The following is a 6,168-nucleotide window of genomic DNA, read 5'->3' as shown; positions in this document are numbered from 1 at the left end:
TAGCAGGTTCACGCAAAGGTTCTTCGTCACGTGCATCACGTCGATTGAAGAGCGGACCTCTAGGCCTTTCCAGTAGGGTAGGTCCCAAAATATAGATTTCTTCTTCCACATGGGTGTGTGTCCCTCAGCGTCATTCAGAATAGCTAGTGCGCCAAGACCCTTTCCAAAGATTACGTGTAAATCATTGACCATAGCAAGTACGTGATCACCGGTACGCATGGCGGGCTTCTTCCGGTGATCTGCCTCGCCTTTGAAATGCTTGCCTTTCTTTCGACATTGATGGTTGGTGGGAAGAAATCGACGATGGCCCAGGTACACATTCTTCCTGCATTTATCCAGGTATATACTTTCAGTGTCATCTAAACAGTGTGTGCATGCGTGGTATCCTTTGTTTGTCTGTACTGAAAGGTTACTAACAGCGGGCCAATCGTTGATGGTCATGAACAGCAACGCCTTTAGGTTAAATTCCTCTTGTCTGTGCTCATCCCATGTACGTACACCGTTTCCATTCCACAGCTATAAAATTTCTTCAACTAATGGCCTTAGGTACACATCAATGTCGTTGCCGGGTTGCTTAGGGCCTTGGATGAGAACTGGCATCATAATGAACGCCCGCTTCATGCACATCCAAGGAGGAAGGTTATACATACATAGAGTCACAGGCCAGGTGCTGTGATTGCTGCTCTGCTCCCCGAAAGGATTAATGCCATCCGCGCTTAAAGCAAATCATACGTTCCTTGGGTCCTTTGCAAACTAATCCCAGTACTTTCTCACGATTTTTCTCCACTACGACCCGTCAGCGGGTGCTCTCAACTTCCCGTCTTTCTTACGGTCCTCACTGTGCCATCGCATCGACTTGGCATGCTCTCCGTTTCTGAACAGACGTTTCAACCGTGGTATTATAGGAGCATACCACATCACCTTCGCAGGAACCCTCTTCCTGTGGGGCTCGCCGTGAACATCACCAGGGTCATCTCGTCTGATCTTATACCGCAATGCACCGCATACCGGGCATGCGGTCAGATCCTTGTATGCACCGCGGTATAGGATGCAGTCATTAGGGCATGCATGTATCTTCTCCACCTCCAATCCTAGAGGGCATACGACCTTCTTTGCTGCGTATGTACTGTCGGGCAATTCGTTATCCTTTGGATGCTTCTTCTTCAATATTTTTAGTAGCTTCTCAAATCCTTTGTCAGGCACAACATTCTCTGCCTTCCACTGCAGCAATTCCAGTACGGTACCGAGCTTTGTGTTGCCATCTTCGCAATTGGGGTACAACCCTTTTTTGTGATCCTCTAACATGCGATCGAACTTCAGCTTCTCCTTTTGACTTTCGCATTGTGTCCTTGCATCGACAATGACCCGGCGGAGATCATCATCATCGGGCACATCGTCTGGTTCCTCTTGATCTTCAGCAGCTTCACCCGTTACAGCATCATTGGGCACATCGTCTGGTTCCTCTTGATCTTCACCAGCTCCCCCCGTTGCAGCATCACGGTATTCAGGGGGCACATAGTTGTCATCGTACTCTTCTTCTTTGTCGTCTTCCATCATAACCCCTATTTCTCCGTGCCTCGTCCAAACATTATAGTGTGGCATGAAACCCTTGTAAAGCAGGTGGGTGTGAAGGATTTTCCGGTTAGAGTAAGACACCGTATTCCCACATTTAGTGCATGGACAATATATAAAACCATTCTGCTTGTTTGCCTCAGCCGCATCGAGAAACTCATGCACGCCCTTAATGTACTCGGAGGTGTGTCTGTCACCGTACATCCATTGCCGGTTCATCTGCGTGCATTATATATAATTAAGTGTCCAAATTAATAAAAGTTCATCATCACATTAAAACCAAAGTACATACATAGTTCTCATCTAACAACATATAGCTCTCCAGAGCATCTAATTAATTAAACCATACATTGAAACTATGTAAAACATTTAAATGCGAAAACAAAGGCGATCATAATCGCAACCAAGGTAACAATTGATCCAACGGCATAATGATACCAAGCCTCGGTATGAATGGTATATTTTCTAATCTTTCTAATCTTCAAGCGCATTGCATCCATCTTTATCTTGTGATCATCGACGACATCCGCAACATGCAACTCCAATATCATCTTCTCCTCCTCAATTTTTTTTATTTTTTCCTTCAAGAAATTGTTTTCTTCTTCAACTAAATTTAACCTCTCGACAATAGGGTCGGTTGGAATTTCCGGTTCACATACATCCTAGATAAATAAAATATATGTCACGTTGGTCCGCATAATTTTCATAAACAATAAATTTTCAAACACATTAACCACTGTGATTTCTATTTTCTGCAGACCTTTGACTTTTTGGTGAAGCGAACAAGTGAAGGACTATCCTTCCTTTCATACCTAAAATGACCCGGTAGTTTTCCTAAGAAAGTTATCCTATCATGTGATAGACTATTAGGTGATCTCCCATTAATAATGCAATACAATCACTCCTGACTGATCACCTGAATCGCTCCTGACTGTTGTCATTTGCATCTTAAATTATCTGTCTATGTACATTATTTAATCACTACATGTATTTTTTTCTTACCAACTTAGATCATTTTCCAAGTGAATCTTAGATGAGAGGAATAAGAAATATATAAGTTGGTAGTTTTTTGTTTATTTAATTTTTGAGAGCAAAGTATATGGTAGACCATGTGGACATGCTCTTAAAATTATATGATGAATTGATGTAGGGTCATACAGACCAGAACTTTGTTGCACGGTCATTGGGAAAAGTTAAGTGGTGCCTGAGTGGATAATACAAATGACAAAATACGACTATTGCATGGGAAACAAATTCAAGTCATATCGTGTTCCCATTTGGTTTAGTCTCTATGTGTAGATAGACGCCGTGATATTAAAGAAAATGAAATTCAAAGCTTTTTTGATATGCTTACATAGTTCATCTAAGATTAGTAAAAAAACATATGCTTAACCGGTACTCTCTCAAAAGAAACAATAAGAGAAATATTAAATGAATGAATCTATCAATTTCTTACTTATATTTCAGAGTGTTAGTTATATAACATATTGGTTCTTCTTCAGGATGCCTAAGCAATTTTTACATTTTGGTGTTGCATCTGTCGTACAGTGAAATATAAGCATTTTCTGATGCACAAGACACAAAACAAACTGTAGTTTGGAATAATTAAACTTTCAAGAGCTTATCACCAAGCCTCTATATTCATCATTAGTGCAAGTTTTCACACGCAATTCTTTTTTCCAAAAGGTTTAGTTGATGTATTGGTTTAAAAGCTAGCCTGTGCAGTTGCACTGGTTTTATAGAACGCAACATTCGTGTTGTGCTCGCGCCGGTCTGCTGTGGGTGTGTGATGTGCGCCGGCCAGCGTCCGTGTTCCTGTGTGTGGCGCTCAACAGGCAGAGGAAGCTGCTGGCTTCTCGCAGAGGAGGATTAGGATTAGTATAGCACAGATTATGATATCTCCCTTGATTTATGGTCTGCATTAGTATAACAGGGCACTGATATTTGTTTTGTGGTGTAGGAGCTTGAAGACAACAAGGGGCCATAGGATATCCGTAGGATTCATGGCAAAACATTCTTCTATGATTTTCTCCCCAAATCTGAAATTATTTCGCCCCTAAATTCGAATCCTTTTGAGAGAGTGAGTATTTACGACTATGCTCTATCGATGTGACAAACTTGAATACAACAGGGACTGGAAAGTAACTGCATTTCTCACCGTTCCACTTATATTCAGGGCAACATCAAACTTCAGTCAGAAGAACATGACCAGGCAGGGAGCTTCCTACAACACTGGATGCGAGAAAGTTTGGCATTAGCAAGTGTAGCCACCACTCTGCCCCTCCCCCCGCACTATCCTTGGCTACCTTGTTGCTCACTTCTCGAGTGGCCACTTCATACCCAACCTATCAGAGCAGAGTCTGGTAGACTGGCGGACAAAAGACTACGCCAGTTTCAGTTTCATGTCTTGTACGGTTGGAACTTACAAAAAATATTATGTTCAGTGCTCTCCAGTAAGTAACCATACAAGAGAAAAAAGTATTACCATTTTAATCGTAGTTCATGTGAATTCAACAAGAAAAGGTTAATCTTTTTACAAAGTGCAGAAAAGTACAACCTTACGGGTTACATTTTATAGAAATTTTGAAAATCGTCTGACGGATTTGTTAAACTGTACATGAGATGTGCTTTGAAATTTAGGAATTTCATATAATAGTTAGTGAAGAAACAACGTGACACATGCGCCAGAGGGCATTGCCGTGGTTGTGCGTAAAGTGTCAAAGTCACGCCCAGGAGGGCGTTGATGTTAGTTAGTCGGCTTGCGTCGAACTTGTAACTTTGGGATTGACCATATTTGGATGCGTTGTGATTAGATAGATAACATGCTCACCGTCGGCGAGGGTCGGAAGGAGGATAAGCGGCGAGCGGGAATCGTGTTAGAAGGGGACATTCCAAACATGGAATGTATGTGTTTGGTGAGGGGGTCTTGAGCCATGCTCATTGAGCTAAAGACTTGTGGTATTTCTTTCTCCCGTTGCAACGCACGTACATGTTTACTATATATCCCACAAGATGTCGATTTCGATGAGCCTTGAACATGAACATGCAGTTTTTAAAGTGTGAGCTGTTTTTTTTCTCCTGTTGTAACGCACGGGCATGTTTACTATATATCCCACAAGATGTCGATTTCGATGAGTCTTGAACACGAACATGCAGTTTTTAAAGTGTGAGATGTTTTTTTCTCCCGGTGCAACGCACGGGCACTTTTCCTAATATATAAAAAAGAGGGATGCAATAATAGTCTTCATGCTATGCATTGTTTATTCAAAAAGGTGTGTTTAAGCAGAATGATACAAGTAGTACAATAAGCAAAATGTAGGATTGTTTGACATGTCCCTTCCAAGGGCAAGCTGAGGAATAGTATTAAAGCAAATATTTCACTCGTTATCGTAATCCACCTGGGAGTTCCATGGTGTGACGTAGCTTTTTGCCTCCTTGGTTGCTGCATCATGTGTTCGGCAATCATGCTGCCGGACAGGGTTTCCAGAGATTAAAGTTCTGAAAGAGAAAAATAACAAAGCGGGAAGCCCCTAGTGCGGTTTAAGCCGCGTATTGGGGCGTGTCGTAGTTGTGCCCCCCTCCCCGCCTGTGCCCATGGTATTTTTAATGTGTAATTATGTATGCGTGGCACGAATTTCGCCTTTTGGCTGGGGCTGGGGTGGGGGCCCCATTGCTATGCGAGCTCGGGACGTGCCAGGCGGTCCAGTTGCCGATTACTCCGGGCGCGCTTGAAGTTGTCCGGGTCCTTAATCGCCGAACTCATGGATTGCCTTAAGAGGTTGCTTTGCGCTTCTGCTGCGAGGGCCGCATTGTGCTCCTCCGTGCGGAGAGAGCGCTCTGTGTTTCCATTGACTGTGATGACCCCCAAGGTTCTGGCATCTTGAGCTTGAGATATGCATAATGCGGTACCGCATTGAATCTTGCAAATGTGGTTCGCCCGAGCAGTGCATGGTAGCCACTGCGGAACGGGACTATGTCGAAGATTAACTCTTCACTTCGGAAGTTATCCAGAGATCCGAAGACCACTTCCAGTGTTACTGAGCCTGTGCAATGGGCCTCTATACCTGGTATGATGCCTTTAAAGGTCGTTTTAGTGGGTTTGATCCTTGAGGGGTCTATACCCATTTTGCACACTGTGTCCTGATAAAGGAGGTTCAGGCTGCTGCCGCCGTCCATTAGGACTCGAGTGAGGTGAAATCCGTCAATGATTGGGTCTAGGACCAGTGCGGCGAATCCGCCATGACGGATGCTAGTGGGGTGGTCCCTGCGATCGAAGGTGATCGGACAGGAGGACCATGGGTTGAACTTGGGGGCGACTGGCTCCAACGCATATACGTCCCTGAGCGCACGCTTCCGCTCCCTCTTGGGGATGTGGGTTGCGTATATCATGTTTATCGTCCGCACTTGTGGGGGGAACCTCTTCTGTCCTCCGGAGTTCGGCTGCCGGGGCTCCTCCTCGTCATCGCTATGTGACCCCTAATCTTTGTTTTCGGCATTTAACTTGCCAGCCTGCTTGAACACCCAACAGTCCCTGTTGGTGTGGTTGGCTGGCTTGTCGGGGGTGCCTTGTATTTGACACGAGCGATCGAGTATACG

This window comes from Triticum aestivum, chromosome 3A, assembly GCF_018294505.1.
Source record: "Triticum aestivum cultivar Chinese Spring chromosome 3A, IWGSC CS RefSeq v2.1, whole genome shotgun sequence".
Taxonomy (NCBI): Eukaryota; Viridiplantae; Streptophyta; class Magnoliopsida; order Poales; family Poaceae; genus Triticum; species Triticum aestivum.
Note: the sequence above shows the minus strand (reverse complement) of the source record.